Source organism: Lonchura striata, chromosome 3 (assembly GCF_046129695.1).
Source record: "Lonchura striata isolate bLonStr1 chromosome 3, bLonStr1.mat, whole genome shotgun sequence".
In the NCBI taxonomy this organism is placed as follows: Eukaryota; Metazoa; Chordata; class Aves; order Passeriformes; family Estrildidae; genus Lonchura; species Lonchura striata.
Window position 1 is genome coordinate 21789367 of NC_134605.1, and position 20391 is coordinate 21809757.

At 38.0% G+C, this 20391-nt stretch overlaps 1 long non-coding RNA gene across 1 annotated transcript; it reads right to left on the reverse strand.

Moving 5' to 3' along the window:
• Positions 1-17223: 17223 nt before the first annotated feature.
• On the reverse strand, positions 17224-20162 carry LOC144246038 (uncharacterized). The gene is made up of 2 exons (XR_013339655.1): positions 19950-20162; positions 17224-19846 (listed from the first exon to the last, which is right to left on the reverse strand). It is a non-coding gene; the product is annotated as an uncharacterized LOC144246038 (long non-coding RNA).
• Between the last annotated feature and the right edge of the window lie 229 nt (positions 20163-20391).

Here is a 20391-nt window from a genome sequence, read left to right on the forward strand (position 1 = left end):
AGATTAGCAATATTTTGGCTCTGCAGGATATCTTCTCATGACAAAATACTTTTCCAGGTTAGTATCACTGAGACAGTAAAATCTGACCTTGCAGATTGTGAGAAACAAGATGCCATTAAACACTTGTTTAATTGTGAAAATTTTAAGAACATATTAAGTGAAGCTTTTATTTTGAAATAGCTAAAATAACGTAATATAAGAAGAGAAAGCATGGAACAATGAAAATGGAGAAGCATTTCCATGTAAACTAAATTTACACAAAACCTGCTAATTGAGTGACTGAGGATGGCCTAGTCTAGAACTGTGGCAAAGTTGTGGCAAAATGCTTTGTTACCCATATTAACATATCATTTTTATATATTCAAAAGTACAAGTTACTTTGGAGTTTTAACTGGACCAAACAGCTCTAGTATAAAGCTTATATTAATTGTTATGAATTTTTCTTGTATGAATTGTTAGGGAAATATGTGGAGGGTGGGGTGTGTACAGAATTGCTCAATTTCCTTGGGTTTTAGGGCTATCTAGATTTTAAGAACAGTGTAAAAAGAACAAAGAAGACATCCTTCTCTGTAGTTTCAAGCAAAACCTTTGTTCAAAGTTATGAAAATCTTCCAGTGCTTTCCAAAAATGGGAATTCAGCGAGCGTTTGTTATTTCCTTTGCCACATTTTCTCCACAATGAACAGAAAAGACCCAGAATTACAGCAAAAGCTTTAATGTACAAGGGATTTCATTGCACCTTTCCAGTCTCATTAGCTCAGCTAACAGCTTCTGCTTGTTAAGAGGCTCTGTGGGTAGCAGCAGCAACAGCAGCAGACAGTGATCCTAAAGCAGAGGTACCTGCAGAGACCAGGGTTCAGGCTGTCTCCTGGACTGGAGGTGACACTGCAAACCCTGGCTAGGGAATGTTCCATTTGTTTCCATTTTATTCACATTTCATTGTGATTTTGTCTCACACACAGGCCAGCTTCACACCTCTAAGGCTTGCCTTTTGTACCTCAAAGGAAACTGAAGGATTATCTGTCATATGCTGCTTCTACTTACATCCCTTTAACCTCCATTCAGGCAGGGCCATGAAGCTTGGAGGGGAAAAAGATGCCCTTCATGTTAGCATCCCACTGTGACAGATTTTTCATTTGCTTCTATATTTAGTTATTTTGAGCAATAATAGAAACTGAAATTTCACTTCCTGGAATACAGTGGCTGAAACATTTGAGATGTTTTTGCTGGAGGGTGCTGCTAACATTTATGTGATTTTTTTTTCCTCCCTCTTTCTCTCCCAATCCAGTATACATTTCCTGCTATGCTGCATGATGAACATGAAATGTGGTTTTGATGCATGTACAGTCAACGAGGAAAACATCCAAGTTGAATGATGAAAGCAACAACACACCCATAACTGTATATTGCTCTTGCAAAGAACACAAAATCTGTTTCATTAAAGGGGATGGATTCCATAAGCTCCCAGTGTGGTGTGAGGTTAAGCTATACAGGGAGGATTTGGGGATGTAGCAGAGCCAACTACATACATTCCACCACAGTGGAGGCTGCCCTTAAAGAATTAAGGAGTCACAGAATCATAGGATGGTTTGGATTGGAAAGACCTTGAAGAGGTCATCTATTTCCACCTCTCTTCCATGGTGACATCTCTTGCTAGACCAGGTTGCTCAAAGCCCCATCCAGCTCAGCCTTGACCACTTTCAGGGATAGGTCACCCACAACTTCTTTGGCTACTGGTTCCAATGCTTCAACTAAATAACAAATTTCCTCCTTAGAGCTCACCTAAATCTACCTTCTTCCAATTGTAAGCCATTGACCCTTCCTCTGTCACTACATACCCTTGTAAAAATTCTCTTACCAGAGTCCCAGTAAAAATTAAGAGTAAGGGAATGGATCAATAGAGCTATCACCCATCTCAGGAAACAGAACAGACTGAATTTGCTCTATAAATCCTAATAGTTGTAGTTATGATCTTGAACTCTTGCAATCTTGGTAAGTTATTTACAGTGGGATACAGTGCCTAAAATTTTCTTATTTTTTTATTCCTGAAGTCTTTAAGTTAAAGAATTATGACAATCTCATCTCTGCTTTGATTGAATTGTAACAGTAAGTGGGGTCAAAGTCTGCCTGAGCCAAAATTGCCTTACTAATCTCTATGTGCTCTGCCTCTACTTATATGATAGGTGGGCAATGACTCTGTCTTTCAGCGTGAAAAAAACTCTTACATTTATCACCTTAAAATCTTTGAAAAATCACAGGTTTTCTTGATGAATAAAATGGGGAAAGAAATAGAAAATAAACAAAAAGGAACCAAAGTCATTCAAACTGTCTGACAAAAAAAAAAAAAGCAAGACCAAATCAAAATGCTTATGCAATGACCACATTTGCAATGCAAAAAAGTTAATGTAAAGTCTCACTAAAGGAACCTTTTCCTATGCTGATTTAAGAAAATCCCAAATTTTAACTTCAGGGTTTATGGCAATAATGGGATGAGGAAGTGTTAGCACAGTTGAGCAGAATGGGATTGACCCTTCTAGACCAAGGATGGAAGTCTCCCAAATGTCACAAAGAGTCTCCTATAACAACTTAGTGTGACATGACTGGAGCTTGGTGAGCTGGAACTGTCATTCTCTGAGGATTTTCCCTTAGATTTTGTTCAGGAAGAAAAATTAGGACACTACCAACTGCAGAAATTGTCTGAAAGCTCAATGAAAAGATAAACTGACCTGTTTTTTCAGATTGTAAGGATGAAGAGTATGAACTACTGGAACAAAAATCAAAGGAAAGCACTGGTTTTTATCAGTTGATGTCTCCAGTCAAAAAAAAATGGATACTTTTTTCCCAGAATAGCTTTTAAAATGACACCATTTGGTGGTAAAAAAACCAAAATACTACATTTTATTTCAGATTTTATCCTAGATATTTGATCCAGTTTTCACTGTTTTGCCATAATATAAGGATTTCTAAAGGCAGAATAACTATGATGCCTTCTGAGATGATCAGCTCCCATCACTGAGGCAGAACTTAGAAGCAAGTATCACATTAGCACTGAGGCACAGCTTCCCAGTACATGCAGAAAAATTGAACTATCATTAAAACTACTCACATGTCTGTAGACAAATGACTGACAACCAGAATTCAGCAGCTGAAGTGCCCAGATTCCTTAGAAATGCAGGTTAAGAATAAGAAGATGACTTTGGGAAGGTGCTGACCAAGAATGAGTGGCAGCACCTGATTCTAAAGTTGAGTCCTATCCCTTTCTGTTAAATTGATGAAATTCTATTTAAGGCAAGAGAGTCAGAGGGGGTTTTGTTGTCATGTTGTGGGTGATTTTTTTTAATTTCTTTTAACAATCATAAAATTGTTGAAGTGTGTATTTTCATCTTGTTGTGCTTTATTTTTTATCTGACAGTGACTCAGGGAATCAATGTGTTACTTTTCTTTTTAGTTTTTACTTTTTAAAGTGCAAGTTCCTTGGGATCTGATGGTATTAAAAATACAGAAAGGGAAAAGAGTCAATAGGAAATGTGACAGAGCTCTTTACTGAAGGTGAAAATTTTATCTTGTACATAAAAAATTATTTGAAAGTTCTCCGTTACAGGGACTCAGCATTCGGTGGCTGTAATCCCAAGAGATACACACTTTTAAATTCTGACAGCAACAAGAATATTACCCCTCAACACTGAATAAAGCAAATTTATAAGCTGTTTTTAGGGTGGCACTGAATTAATTGAAAGGCAAGGCTTCATCTACCAGCTTTAACTCTGACGTGTGTTATTTTACTGTCATCATCTGCCTCTCTTCCATCCCCAGCCCCAACTTACATGGACTGCTCAGAAAACTGCTTGATTAACAAACAAACCCCTATAAATATAAGTTTATTTTTATTCTGGAGCATTGATTAGTGATAGCCCAGTGTAAAACCATCTGGTGCAGAAACATTTTCAAACCTGATGAACCTAATTTATAGTGGAGTAGGAGAATAGATTATTTGCTACTGCTACAGCACTAAGAAAACTCAACATGAAGTGGCTTGTTTTACCTTGATAAGTTTAGGCTATCCACGCTCTGAGTGCTAAATGTCACCCTTTATGTCCTAGAAAATATATGAGAAAAATGTTAGTACAGTAACACATTTTAGTACAATAAAAACATTGTGTAGAGAGTACAGAGTGAGCTGGAAATGATGACTTCTTTAATTAAGCCAACACAAGTCACACCACACAAGGCACAGGCACACACACCTTCCCTTCCCTGACTGTGCTAGTGGATAGAGATACAATGGTTTCAAAATGGGTTTTTGACAGGTAAGCATTAAGATTTTGTTCCATAGGATGATGCATTGTATGTATGGCTAGTTCTTGCTTCAAAGGCAAGTTCAAAATTCTTTTTTATGAGATGAGATTAAAGTGGTTTTGATTAAGTTGTCATTTCAAAATTAAGCTTCCTGAAAGACCCTTGTTTTATTCAGTAAAAATTTAGATCTCACACAGTCATAGCAAATTCCTTCTAGGACTTAAATTTAACCAGATTCCATGCTGATATTATGAAATCCACCTTCCATTTTCAATGTTCTAGATCTTAAAAGACTACCACTGTCAAAGATTTCTAATGTCTGAGGTCTGGAAGGGAGAAAATGATCTTAATTAATCTATATTCTAGTATTTCAGGTATCTTGTTGTGTATACTATTGATTGGAAATCTAGATATTACTGTGCCAGCAGTATAGAGGTATAATCTTGGTGATGCTATTTTGAGAAAAATCATCATGTTTTATACTGAAATATCATCGTGTTTTATACTGATTATTCATTTAAATTATGTATCTTTCCTGTGGCCATTTTCAGTTTCTGAATGGCTCAGACTTAACACTGAGCTGTGGGAAATCTAAGGTTGTGAGCATATTTTTTTGCTCAGAGCTTCCTTCTTTCCTTCTATAACTTTATGGTTCATTGGGGAATGAGCGGCATGGCAAGTTGTTCAAATGTCCTAGCATTTGGACTAAGCTGATTAGTAAATGTTTAAACTGCCACACATGACTAGTATTCTTCAAAAATAAAATATTTCAGCCTGTTGGAAAGGACTGCTGTTCAGGACTCCCAAATTTTTCCCTCCCCTCGGCTTGTGAGCACTTATGTCCTGGAGGATGAGTGCTTTAGCACTCGATTGTCTTCAGCATTTTTGCTAAAAACTATATTTTCAAGCTTGCCTTAGCAGAGAAGGGACTGCACAGTGTTTCACAGTGGCTATGAGACTGCTACTGTGGTAGGGAACACTGACAGAAAATGAGACAAGCTGTCTTGTTTTTAGCAGGATGCATATTCATGCCAGGGGTTAATTAGGGTCAGGTTCCATGATGGAAGTTCACACTCCACCATTCTGCCTGCCAGACAGAAGAACTCTGGAACCACAGGCATTGAGCAGAGACAGATTTCAGCCCCACGTACATTGGTCTGGATATGGGGAGTGTTTCTCTTACAAATCCAACCCCTTTAACTGAAGGGTTGGCTCTTAAAGAGCTGCAACCACAGGTGGCAGGCAGCCTGGGGACAGTCAAAGGGACTCAGAAGAAAGAGCCTGCAGGGATAAGCATAATGTGAAATCCTAAATGAAGGAGGAAACCAAAAAGCTCAAAGCATGACAGAAGTCCCAGCTGTGTAGGGAACAGTAACTGCTGAAACATCTATTTGGAGAAAGCATTCCTCACACAGAAGATGTCTAGCATTTTGGGTTAACATAGCACTTGCAGCATTATCCCAAAGCACACAGAAAATGATTATTTCTCTTTGTCTTGAAATATTCACGGGTATTTCTGTAGCAAGAACTACTATCATCACAAAAAATACCTCCCACATACCATAATAGGCAGACTTTTTGAAGGCTCCTGATGGTAGGAGCCTGTCATTCACACCCACATATTTGTATATAGTGAAAGAACACACCTTATCATCTTTAGAGAGCTGAAACGTTTGGTTGTTTACCCTGTACAATGTAATTCCTGATTAAATAGAAGGAATCCAAAATTTGCCATGTACTCCATCATTCAGGTAATCATGTGTGATTTTGCTATAGTTGGGATATCTATAAAAAGAGTATAGCGCAGATTTAACTTCTGTGTGGTACCATGACTCAATATTCAAGGTGATTAAGCATCATTTAAGTCAAAAATTCCGTCTCTAATATGTAATTAAAAATATAGTTTAAAATATCTAAATAAATTTGAAATAATTTTTTTTGTTAAATAGCTACCTTCTGCATTTTATTAAATTCTCTGTTATCTTAAAACCACTTAAGATAAGTGCTTAAAAGTTGCATTTCTGCACTTCACTTCATGTGAACATTATTGTACCTGTATTTAATTAAATATTTATATATGTGCTTAAACTAAATGTAGACATGCTGATTTCTTAGCAGAGCACTTACACGACAAATGAAATCCAAGCAGAACCTTATAATCCCATGTTAGGAGACTGCCTGGAACTTTGTTCTTAGCAAGGAGCAGACAGACGCCCTTTTCTCCTGGGATATTTATCTGACTTCCAGGATCTCACAAAAATATGGACATGAAGAAGGAAGAAAAGGAAGTTCCAATAAGACCTAACAATCTCTACTTTTCATTCACTTGCTGTTTCTTACAACTCAGATGATGCAGGTCACTGATTTCAGGACAGGTTTCCCTACTCCCAATTATTTTTTCTTTAAGTGCCTAATTAGATGGAAACCCTTCATAGTGTTAATTGCAGTTTAACTTTACTAGTTAACCCATTTCTGGAGTCATATAATAAACTGAAAAGAAAGAGGCAGTTTTTCTTCCATGCAATCTGCAAACATGGCAACTGCATGATATTTTTATAGCATGAAGTTTAGATATTGGCAATACTAAGCCTGAGCCTACATCTTCATAAAACCATAAAACCAGTATGTTTTTACAGCTACAAAGATTATATAACCACACATCATGCCTCTTCTCGCTACTTTCTGAGCGTTAAGCTTCTGTGAGTGGAATTTTGTCTTGAATTTCATCTCTATTGTAGGAGGAGCAGCTCCAAGCAACCCTGAGGACCCCTGAGCTAGCATTCTGCAATGAAGCTCTCCACAGCACAAAGGCAGCACCGTCTCCACCAGCCACCCAAGCTCTGGAGGGTGTGTAAAGGAGGAGCAGAGTCGTGCTGGTTACAAATCACCTGGACCCAGTGATACAGAACTGCCTTCAGGCTCTCTTTGCTTATTCTGGGGATCAAAGGAGCACACTATTGCTCAGGGCTATATTTTAAATGGTATTTAGATGCTATGAGATTCAAGTGGGTGCTTAGTGGGACTGATAAATGTGCCTGAGCATCTGAAGTCCATTAGTCTCCTGCTTTTCATCTGTAAACCTGTACACTTTTGTAAATTTACCCTATAAAGCTATTCGATCTAAGTGGGTGTATATACTTATTATCACTCATGCACCTACCCTTTTGAAGCTTAGCTTTTGTCTGCACAGCTCCTGCTGAAAACCCAAATGTTTCTGTCTTTCAAACCAGTGAAATGGTGAGCAGCTATGAAAACTGATGCCCATTATGTTCAGCCGAACAATCAAAAAGTTAACAAGCTAGGAAAGACTTGTCAACAGAAAACTATTAAATTTGTTTGCTCAAGCTGGCAGCTAGAACAGGCATTTCTGAATCTAATGCTGAAAGCAGCCATCTCACTGAAATGTGATGTCATTTATGACAGAAGTAGTGTGACAGACTTTCAGGAGGAATGTTAACCTGCCAGTTTTACCACTGGTAGCAAATTTAAGAGAGATGAGGAAAATATTAACATTGAATATTTATAAAGCATTTACTTGCTTAACAGTTTCTTCTTTTGAGTGGCAATCCAGAACTAAAGCACAGTTTTAGAATGCTTTCAATGTGTCACCAAAGGGAAAAAAACACCAAAAACTGGAAAAGTGTCAGATATTGTTAAGGACCTGAGCCACCTGGTCCCTTGGGAGAAGAGATTAAGTGAAATGAGTAGGAGACAAAGAACACTGTACAATTTCATCTGAACTTCAGAACCCATCAGCTCTATTTTGAAATTTTAGATAAGTACACACAGTACTCTATTTAGTTATAAATTGCTTTTCCACTTTGTTTAAACTATATGGAGAGCAGATCTACACTACTCGCCTACGTTCCAATCAAAGTCAACTTTAGTTCATTCGTGCTGATTTTGTTTCACTTCTGCAAGCAGTGCACAACATCTTACTGAGTATCTGATTGTATTATATTTCATATGTTATATACATTTATAGGCCAGTCACAAACAGCTATATAAAAAGGTGCAGTAACACTGAGTGGAAACAATGTGTGTTTGAATGCAACAGCTACAACGTCAATATCATAAATTATGTGCTGTATACACAACACTAGGTATTTGTCAAGGCTTTGGTACTTAGGTGCCTCTATTAGGATTAATATGTTTCAAGAAAGCTGAAATACTGCCGCAATTAATCAAGCTTCCATAATTAAGGTAACCTTGATTTAAGTAAATTATCCTTAAAGCTCTCAAGAATCAATGGTTTAGATAAAACTGCTAAGTCAGTAACTCTGTGGTCTGTAACAGGACTCTTGGAGTTGATTTATGGAATAATTTCCATGCTTTAGTCCTCCCCTTGACACCTTTAAAATTCAAATGTACTCACCAATGCATACAGCAGTTCTACTGGGGATAGCCCCAGGAGCCACCCACCCACCTGTAAGGCTTCTCCAGATGTGAGCTGCAGCACCAGGGGCTGTACAACATGTGCAGTGAAGCACCATTCCCTCCTCCTCCTCCTCCTCCTTCTCATGTGTTTTTTGAAAAAACACTTCTATGTCTGAACTCATCAGCAAAGTCCTAATGGATAGAAACTGGGTCACACAAAACCATCCTATATGTTGAATCAGCAAAAATGTTGTCCATCTCTGGAGCATCTTAGACATGCAGGGGATACAGAAATATTGAAATTTTCTAACATTTCATTACAAAAAATAGGCATATATTCCAGGTTATTTAATTAATGATGGGAGATGAGATGAGCTAGGAAATCAACCATCATGTCCTTCCAATGGAAAAACAACCAAAAGAAAGGAGAACTAGGGAACTATTGATGCTAGATTGTACTGCATTTGTTTGGTAAATCTCCAAAAAGAAATGCAAATCAGGGACAGGAGAAACAAAAAATAACTGCCTTGAAGAGATGTGGTGGAAAAAGAAGGAAGCACCTGTTCAAATATTTTTACAGAGACCAGAACAAAAAAAAATTGTCTGGAAGACAAGGTGCAAATTTACTCTATGGAGAATCTAGACAGTGTTCGGGAGACTGTTACAAATCTGGTTTTAAAATGTTTGTCTTGGTGGTGAAACACAGAGCACACAAACAGATCAAGAAAGGGATGTACTCTACAGGGAAAATAGAATGTCAGTATGATCTAGGGAATAATTTTGTTCAGGAATTTCCCTCTTGAGGCTTATAAATGTGTGTTTACTTTCAGAGTAAAGTTTGACATTGTTGAACAAATGTCAGAAGTGGCATCTAGTACCACAATGGCTGGCATCACTTTTCTACTTCACCTACAAGAACTCAGCTATCACCAAGCAAGTCATGAGTACCGGATTCCTTACTATTCATACCCACAGAACTCCAATGAGTAAGAAGAAAACAAAATCTAATATAACAGCAGAAGCTGTGGAAAGCAGGATAAAGTGTGAAGTATCTCTTTTAATAAAAACAGCAGTATTGAAAATGTTCTCTTTTTTCTTTTGTCATAGAGATTAAATGAAATGAAAACAGAGAAAACAGTTTTAGGGCAACCAGGACCTAATCCAAAGTCCTTTGAAATAAACACTGTATCTCCTACTGATGCCCATGACCGTTGTATGAAAAGTTAATTTCTTGTAAGGAATATCAGCAGGCCATATGCACTAGAAATACAGCTAATAATGCTTTCCCAAGAAGGAGAAAATAATAAGGAAGCTTGCACAAGCAAGTTTTGATTCAAGAATACTCCTTCTTGCACATGGAAATCAATGGTAATGGCAAGAAAGATAGCTCACCTTTCTTCAAGCCACACTGGAACGCATTGCTAATGTTAATGTAACAGTTAATGAGTTGATGGCATCGAACATAAATGTGAAGCAAAACTTCCAAGATTTAACCAGAACTTTGGTTACTTAACCTTTCTTTGGAATCTATCACCAGCTCCTTATTTTTTTTTCTTTTCTTTTGTATATAAAAGTAATGTTCATGCCAAAAGAGCAAAAAACAGATGCTTCTTGATTTCAAGTCTGTTACAAATGGCTTTGCCACATTTGGTGTCTAATGCTGCAGAATGCATAAAAATAATGTGTTTGCATTTTGACAGTAGATTCTAAAATGTATCATGAAGCACTTTCCAGGAATATCCAAATACAGCATAACAAATGTAATCCCGAAATAGGATTCACAAGAACAGATCTCAATAAAAAAGTCTTGGTTTGTCAGAGAACATGAGAAAAAGCAGACAAAAAGTAACGAGCTCAGCTTCTTTATCATAAAGTGCCCCCCCTCTTCTGACGAGTTCATCAATGATTTCCAAGAGGCAGAAAAGATAAAGGCACATATTTCTTTATATGTGAAAAACACCCCAAAAACTCAGAAAGGAAATTAGCAAATGACTGGGCATTGGCAAAGAAGAAAACACTTCTTTTCAGCTGAGCTTTGCTGTGAATGGAGTATCAATAAAGCAAAAAATATACCCCTAGGTAAGAAGAAAGGCTAATTAGCAAATAGTGAAGTGGCAAAGTGAAAACAAGACCATCAAATAAAGGTGTGATGCCAAAGCAGAACAGAAGTAGGCAGGAATATGTCCTACAAGGTAAAGCCCAACTAAAGACTTAAAGTTCAACTTATGACAGATATTGTAGCTGAATCGAAAAGCCTGCTGAGGGTAAGATGCTAAAATGAATGAGAGCATTCTATAGCAAGGGAGTCCTTTTCCTAACCCCATAGGATCAAACTCCTCAGTTTAAAAGCAGATTCCATTTTCCCATGTGGCAAAACTACTTTCTGCATTTTACATTTCACTCCTTCTAAGATATTATATACTGGGATTAGGCAAACAATTTAACATCATTCTGTTTAGAATCAGATTTATTATTTTTAAAAGCAGATGAGGTGAACATATGAAATATTATCTATTCTCATATATTTTGCAGAATCTCGCTTGATGGAAAGGTCATCTTTTTTTACGCATCAACAATAAACCGATGATTTTCACATGCAGAGATACATGAAAAATTCAAATATTTCAAAGATGGATTTAAATTTGTTTCAATAGTGGAAGTAATTAGTAATCTAAGAAGTCATCATGAGCTAAGGTCCTCCAGATGTTATTAAGCCTCTTTGCTAGACATGTGCAATTCATTTCTCCTATGGATTTCCAATGTTTGGATCATGATCATCTGCTATGAGACACATTTCCTAAGCTTTATGTGGGAAAAAAATATATAGATTACAGTGCTCAGGACTGTAATGAAAGGAACTATATATTTGAAACTTCCATGATACTCCCCCTTTCCTTTGACATCAATGACAGGAAACTGACACATATTTCTTACTTATTTCCCATTCAGAGAGAGGATCTACTGACCGCTCTGTTCTTGTTCACATATACAAGAGTTTGATTCACTAGCTCAGTTATAACTCTGGAATGCAAGCACATGTCCATTTGCTACTGCCACTATTATGCACAATTTCACAGCACCAAATTCTTCCAATGATTTGTAAACTGAATTTATTGAAATTTCAGGTCACAGGAGAAAAAGAACTCCAGTATCACAGAGACCAGAATTCATCAATGCCTAGAGCCATAAGGGGCTGGTTTGGAGCAACTGGTAGACACTGTTCACTTGAGCAAGAATTGAGCACAGGAGTCAGGGTATCAGTTTCTCCCTGGAGAGAGAATAGGAATGCCATTTTGACTTAATTATGACCTGCAGCAGTAATGGAGAATTTTCCAGTGGGAAGAAAATCTTAATCCCCTGTCAGTTAGTCCTCCAGCATTAAAAAAGCAGTTTGATACAGCCCAGATATTTTGTAAGAAATTTGCTGATGGGCATGTGGCAGAAAAGCACAACTGCTGAGATTTTAAGTCAGTCCACCCAGCCCTTCAACATTCTGCAACCTTTGTATTTACAACCCATTAGTTCTGTCATATCTGGAGGACTCAACATGAAGCTGAATTTCTTCATTCATATCAATAGATTGCTAACCTTCGTAACCTTGATCTAAATTAATGTCATTACATCCATTACTGCTAAACAGTATCATAAAGAAATGAACAGTCTTGTACAGAAGCTTCAGCATCCTTTTAAGAAATTGTTGTGGTTTTCAAGAGATGTTTTGTTTTCAGATACAGTGTAGAATTAACAGATATATATAGTTCAGAGGTTCTATAGTGCTACTATAGCTCAGAGGTAATACTTACTGGTTTAATATTTATGCTAAAATTACCTTGGTCACATTGCTTGCATGATGTTTTTCTATAGAGATATGACCTTCAGGTTGCAGATGCTATTTGGCTTGTAAAATTAATAATAATAATAGTAGTAGTAGTAGTAGTAATAAAAATTAAAAAAAAAAATTTGAAAGTTAGCCATTTTGTTTTCAGAACTTTGATTATAAAAAAGAGAAAAATAAATAAATTATATCCTACCAATATTTTCAATATTTTCTGTCCGCATTCTGTCTAGCATAAATGGAAAAACACCTTTCTCTGTGAGTTTCTGGCCTCCCTTTCTTCATTTCCATGACTTCTAGGGAAAACTGATCTTATAATTAATAAAATATGGAAAATTATACTTAGAATGTTCCTGATTTCAGAGTAAGTTGTGTGTAACTTCTGGACAAACATTTTTCCTTCCACCAATGGAAGTAATTTTAGTTTTTATTCCTGCATCTCTGTGTGTACATATATATTAGATTTTTATTACTTTATTGACAAACAAATAACTGTGAAAAATTCTGAAAAATAATTTTGCAAAAAGAGGTCATATATTTAAACATTAATCTAAGATGCATAACAGTTTAACACCTCTCAATTCCTACTCAACTAGTAAAATGCAAATAAGTTATCATTTAAAATATCATTTGTAAACCTACATGCCAACAAATGCAAAAATTAGTTAATATTTTCCACACACCTTGAACTGAGATCTATTAAAAAGTAAAAGGGAACAATCCTCATAACAATCTGGGAAAGCATTGCCCTTTTTAGCCTAGATCTAGGCCTCAGCAGTGTCCCTTGTTTATCTGGACATAGTTTTATTTAACCTGGAAGGACAAAATACACACAGCAAGGCTGAGCAGTGGCAAAGACTCACAGAACAGCACAAAGAGAAGAGCTGCAGCAGGGAAGTGCACCAAGGAGACAAAGATGTTGAGGAGGGAACTTCAGTGTGGCAATAATTGTCACTCAGCAAATTTTTCTAGCTTTTTCTTAGTAGTAAAAATATGAAAAAAAAAATTTCCTGGCCCTGATGTGGTTGTAATTTATACATTTCTGCTGGTATTTGCAGGGAAACAGGCCCCCAGATATGTAATAGCTATCAAGCCATGGGAAACAAAGGCAACTAAATGTCTTCAAGCTGAACTAGCAGGTTTCCACATTGCCTTTAGATATCCCCCAACACAGCCACAAAGTCAGCACCTGACATATTTCCTGACATGACAAACTTATGCCTAAAGCAGCACAGCTGTCTGTTCCCTGGAAAGGAAACATACTGTCATAATCTGAGGTATTGATGATTCCGAGATTGCAGAAAGTCTCTGTCTTTCTGCCCCGTTGCCAAAGAAGAAGCCATAATTTGTCTGTGCTGGTTTCAAGGTTGTTTATTCTGTTTATCTCTAACATGTTCTGCTGCCCTGCTGCAGCTCTGTCCTGCAGGGCAGCGTGTGGGGCTCTGCCCTCAGTGGGATGTTACAAACATTAAATACCAGAAACTACCTGTGCTATATTTACAATAATGCGCCAATATCTGTCACCTACGTTGAACAGTGTGTCCCCAGCCTAAACCAACAGAAAACTGCCAACACCACAGTGAAACATGGAGGGAATGAAGAAGGAGAAAAAGGACAAGACACACCCAATTTCCTCCATCTTGTCCCCTTTGAACCCCTAATCTAGAATCCTAAAATTTTACTTTTGCATCCATGCCACACTTAATTATTACTTATATCAAACACTCAGAGCTTATAATTCATCCTGTAAGATTGAAAATTCTTTTCTATGGACAGAGATCACAGACAGTGTCTCTGGGGGCTCTGTCCAGGGTGGTTCCTGACCCCCTGCCAGGGTCCCAGACCTTCCAGGGCAGCCAGAGGGAAGCTCTGGATTCCCACACATACAAGTCGTTTTGGGCAACAAGAGAGGTGCAGCCTAAAATCCTGCAGCTCTGTGTACAGCAAGGAGACAGGACTGGCACAGGAATCCTGTGGATAGTTCTAATTCTGCTGAAATACCCTTGAAAACCAAATCCTGTGCCAGCAAAGTCCTCACAGATGATCTGGTGTGTAATATATTGTTTGACTGGCTTATGAATCAGCAGATGACTGACAAGGAGAGCTGCCAAATGGGTAATTACATCAGGCTTTGTAATATTAACTAAAAAGCAGGGAAAAATGAAGCCTGATAGAAGTAATTCATAACTTTTATCACTTGTCATGCAGAATCTATAAAATGAAGTGCCAGAATGTATATTATTTTGCTATAAAGATGCTATAAAGATCAGTGTTAACTGCTGCTGGAGAGCAGTGATAATTTGTCCTTTACTTAACCTTCTCCTAAGCCCCTGTCAAACTGATTCCAGCCTGGTAGAAAACATTACCTGTGCAGCATCTCCCAGGTCATCAGTATGGGAACTGCAGTCCTGCTCTGCCACATCACTTGGTGAGATGGATGGATGGCAGAGCATGGATGCAACAAGACCTGAGTACCAGAACACCCTGAGCTGTGGATAGCAACTTCTGACTCCTTACAAAAATTGCAACGTTCCAACAGCCTGAATTTTGTTTAAGATAGCCCTGCCTGAGACATTATCAGTGTTGGAACTGAAGATTTATCAGAGCCTTGGACTAGCAGACAATGGCCTCCACTTGAAAAATAATCATGGATGCATTAGTATAAAAAAATGTCACTCTCCAGCCCAAGGTTTATTCAAGGACCACAATCCCTATTTCCAAACTGAATTTATTTTTTCTCAGCCTATGCATATGACCTTATAAACATGTCTCAGATAGTAAAGTCTAGAAACAAAAAAATCTCCATCACATGTTAGCAAATCAGATCCAGTTGTTCTACATTTTCATGCCAAAATTGTAATTCCCACATCCCACCTGAACATTTGACTTCAAAATAGAAACACTTAAATTCAGCTCACTCCACAGTAAACATTGAAGAAATATAATATGTTAGAAAAGGCCTTCTCTTTGGTATAGCTTTCTATTATAGTTAAAAATTTTTGAATAGAAACAAGATTGAAGACTGCTTTTCATTAAGTTTTATTAGTAAAAAATATGTCTTTACAGGGAAAATAAAAGTAGAATAAAACCAAAACTATGACAGGGAGAAATGGTGACTGCAAGAAATGACAAATTCTTAGTGAAGTCTACAAAAAAGCAACTGTTTCTGCTCATAGAGGAACAAAGATGTGTAGCACAAACTGCTGGGATTGGACTGGTTAATGTGTTTCCATGTCTGTGTGCACTTGTATTTCATGATCTGCTAAAAATACTCTAATTAAAGCTATTGACCTAGAATGAAGTAAACTGAGCAATAAATAGAGCCTATCTAAATCAGAAATTAGAATGCAGAGCTGCTACAAAGGGTTTCTTAATTCAGTGAGCATGGCAAAAAGCATAATATAAAAAACAAAATCCTTTGTAAATTAACAGTGTGATGAGATCCTCACAAGTGAAGTATCTCCAGAATAAAAAAAAAAAAATCAAAACAAAAAAAACCAAACCAAAACAACAACAACAAAAAACAAATAAAAAAATCCCACAAACAACAAAACCACCCCCACCACAAAAAAAAAAACCCTAGATCTGATTCTGCAGAAATTTTATCCCAAACTCTTATACTGAAGTCATCAAGATTATTCATTATTCATTTTAAGTCTTGGTCCTTTGGAAGAAAATCTAACTCTGCCTTCACACCATGTACCTTGTACCAAGCTTACAGACAAGCAAAAATACTGAACCTATGACTGTCCAAAAACATAAGCTGAATGGACTGAAAAATTACTGCTGTGCAGGGAAAAGAAGGTGGGAATAGATCAGCAGTTCACTCCACACTGCACAGCCCAGTTTAGATAACTAGAAATAAAATAAGCTGTGTTTTATAGAAAAAAATGATACCTAGCTGTAGCCAGAGCAGAAGAAATTAAGTTATGAGTGTCTACTTCTGGGGAGGAAAACATGATCAGTAGGATTTGTGGGAAATATTCACAATTGTAGTCCTCAAACAGAAGATGTCAATGGCAGGAGAAAAAAAATGAAAAGAAAAAGCTGTGTGCTGCATCTTTGCCAGCTTTCTCACATGCAGTTCTTCCTTTTTGCACCGGGATTGTTTTCTGCCCTGGGCAAAGCTGTGAATGCACAATCTACTTGATCTGCCTGACCACACAGGAGTCTGGACCATTGCTAAAATTCTCTGAAACACAAACTCAGTGTGCTGCATGATGTGTGCTCTGTGACTGTGACTATTATTCTTTTGGATAACTGACAGCAGAATATTCCTATAATGAAAAAAGAAGATACTTCCATCTTTAAGAATTACTTCTTACATATAAAATTTACTTTTTAATGCATATATATACAGACACACTTACTCTTCATCTGTTTGTGTGCATAAATGAATGAACAGCACCTTTTTTTCCTAATATACTAGAAGAAAAATTTTGTAAAATTTAGATATATTGACAAAATTAGTGCATTTTCAACAGTTGCAGTCTTTTTAAGATAAGCCTTGATCTTCTTCAGAAAGAGCAGCCTAGTGATTTCTTTTTCTTAGTTTTAATGATTACAGTGCTACCTCTGGAAAGGTAATAACAGAGCAAGATGAGAAGATTCCTTGCTTGGATCCTTTCCATAAAATGGAGGCTTGTTGTTAGCAATCTGTAATTGTAAAAAGCAATAGTCAGGAAAAAAAACCAAAACAAAACAAAACAACTTAGAGTCTTTCAGAAAATATTTTTCCTTTATTTTGTGTTACTAAATTAAAAACAATCAAACAAAGATGATTTTTATAAGTCAAATTCCAGGAAAAAGCAAAACATGATATTACCTGTCCTGGACAGTCTTTAAAGAAAAGACAACTGGTTTCAGAGCCAGGTGTCTGTTTGACATAGATGGGAGTTGTGTATTTTGAAATGTTCTGCCTTGTTTCGAACTGAGGCAACCACTTGAAAAATCCTCAGAGCATGTGATCTATTTCTCAGTACACTTGAATCCCTCTGCTGAACACACATGCAACTATCCAGGCCTACTCCACTAGAGGTTGGAGTGGAATGCTTTCACCTACCTGGACAATGACTTTTTCCTTTTGTTTAAATGGAATTTCTGTATTTCAATTTGTACTCTGCTTCTCATCCTTTACAAGTGGTGTATCTCACATTTCAAAAGCAATTTACAATTTCAATCCTAAATATGCTTATAGCCAGCTTTATAAAAATTTTCTGTGTGCAAATAGTCTCAGATTAAATAGCTCAGAGCCTGGTATTTCCCTTGACATATTTATCAAGTACAATAATATCCCTCCTTCCTTCTGTGTTTTGCTACACCAAACAAGCCAAGCCTGTTTACTCTTACATTATATTATTTCCTTTCCCTGATCATTCTCCTGTTCTTTGTCTGCTTCATTGTGTATTAATAGCTCCCTAACACAGACAACCAAAATTCCACATAATGCTGAATGAATCTGCAGGGCAGGATGGTACTAACACTTCCCCTTTTCCTAAGAGGACATTCATCTGTGTGTTTGCAACATGAAAATGGTTAATAGTATTAAAATTAATAATATCCATATTCTCCATCCTAAATGCTATGTTCACTTTCAATCAGATTGGATGATCAGCAAGTTCTGTTGTGCAAAATAAAACATAAAAAGCAGGGTCAATAATCCTGCTTTTTTAGACTGCAGAATTGTATTCTATTCTACATTTATCTTTACATCTTTTCTTTTGCCATTTTTCCAAAATTAAAATATTGGGACAATATTAACAGATCTGTGATTTTTCTAGATTACACTTTTTTCCTGTTATTTTCTTAATCATACTTGGCCTCCTGCAGATTCCAAAATGGAAAAAATTTGGACTTGTACTTCTATCCAGCATGACTCTTACTTTTCAGTGACTGATTATGACCCTGTAGAATAAAGGTCTTCATTATTTTGCAATGACATGTTCAGCATTCTAGAACCATCTAGAATCCCAATAAAAATTAAACCTAAGGCAGCTTATCCTTATTCCTAGCACTCTTTGAACTGCCCTGCAGAACCATCAGCTGGTTGAATTATACACAACTTTCAAGGGAGGGGAACCTCCCATGTGCTCCCAGTCCCTCCTGCCCACAGCACTTGTGTGTCACCTCACTCTCCCCAGTGTGTGAATTCCAGCAGAATATTGTGAAAGCCACCTTTCCTTCCCTGCTGAATGCCTGCTGTGAAACATCATTGTGAATCATGGTTAATCACCACCTGCTTGACCACCACAACTGTGTTATATAGTGTCATGGTTTGACACTGGCACAATGCCAGTGCCCCCATGAAAATGTGATCCCTACCTTGAATGCTGTGAAGTGGAATCTAGAATAGAGCAAAGCAGGCCCAAGCTTAATAACAGGAAAAAAACTTTATTAAACTACTACTACTAAAGAAAAGAGAAAACTAAAGGAGGGGGGAAAAAAAAACCACACAAAGATCAAATGAAAACCTTGCAAAACATTCCTCCCCCCACCACCCAACTCCAACAAACCACAGTGAGACACAATCTGGACCCCAATCAGGTTTCCACCCTCCAAGCAATCGATACTCAGTCCATCGAGGGAACAGAGTCTCTCCTGTGCCACAGACCCCCCCAAGAAACACAGCTCCACATCCTGTGTTTCCATGTCACACATGGCACCGCCCGGAGAAAAAGTTTGCCATGGTGACCCTTCTCCTTTCCATGCACAGTGCTCTCACCACCAATGCATGGATGGTCAGACTGCCTTTAGGATTTTTCCTTTCAAGGATGCCCTGCCAAGAGGGGAGAAAACAACAGTTCAGTTTTTCATTGTTTGGGACCACAGTCCCCCCCATTTTCCCCTGGGGCCGAGGGCTCAAGAACAGAGATCTTCTTCTCTTCTCTTTCCTTTCCAGGGCAAGGGGGCGCCACCACAAACCCCCTAACCTTTCCTCTGTTCACTCCACTTTTGTCCTTTTCTCAGCTGAAGCAGGTCTCTTGACTCACTGGCATCCTCCCAAAACACAGTCCCTCTTGACGGAGAAGATTTGGTTCAGGTTGTGGCTAACACGGAAAAGTCCAGCCAAAAGCCACTCCTTGTCCCCCTCCCATCCAGAATTCCTCCTTCCAACATCCCATCCCAGGGTCCAAGGTGTCCCTCTTCCTCTCTTTCAAACCGAGGAGGGGAAAGGAAAATTCACAAAGCTTTCATTTTTCTCAAGAAAGGGTTAAAAGTCCGAACTCCCAGGATGGCTCGATGCCCGGACATCCAGCTACTCCCACACAACTGGGCACCTTGCAGCTCCCCCCGCTCCTCCTTCCTTGCGGCTTTCTCTCTCCCTCTCGGGAGAGGAACTCTGGGGGGGGGAAATGGAGACATCCCAGATTTCTTCCACCCTTCCATCTGCAGGGGCCAGCCCGGTTCCAGTCCTTCCACCACCCTTGGGGCTTTCGGCCTACCTTTCTCAGGCCATGGGCTTCCCCTCCCCCACCCAGCTCGTGGCTGGGCGGGGGAAGGTCTGCACTGCACGCTGACCGGAACCAAAGAGAGCGAGTTCCCCTGGGAATTCTGCTTTCAACCCCTCTGTGTTCTCAGAGGCGTGTCTACTTTCAATTGGTCAATATCTAAATTGACCCCTTCCTTCCGGAAAAAATTATCTTTCCGTGTCAAACCACGACAATAGCTACCAGATGGCAGCTGCACAAAGTACACCCTGGCAGTTTTTCTATACCTACTTATTAGAGCTATATTATCCAGAAAATCAAAAACAAAAAAAAATTATTTGGAGACTGTCCTTTTTTCTGCATTTTACTTTACTTCTAATAGAATATTAACACACAATAGACAGACAGAAGACTGGGCGCTTTATTTCCTTATTAAAATACTGGGCATTTTCTTGAG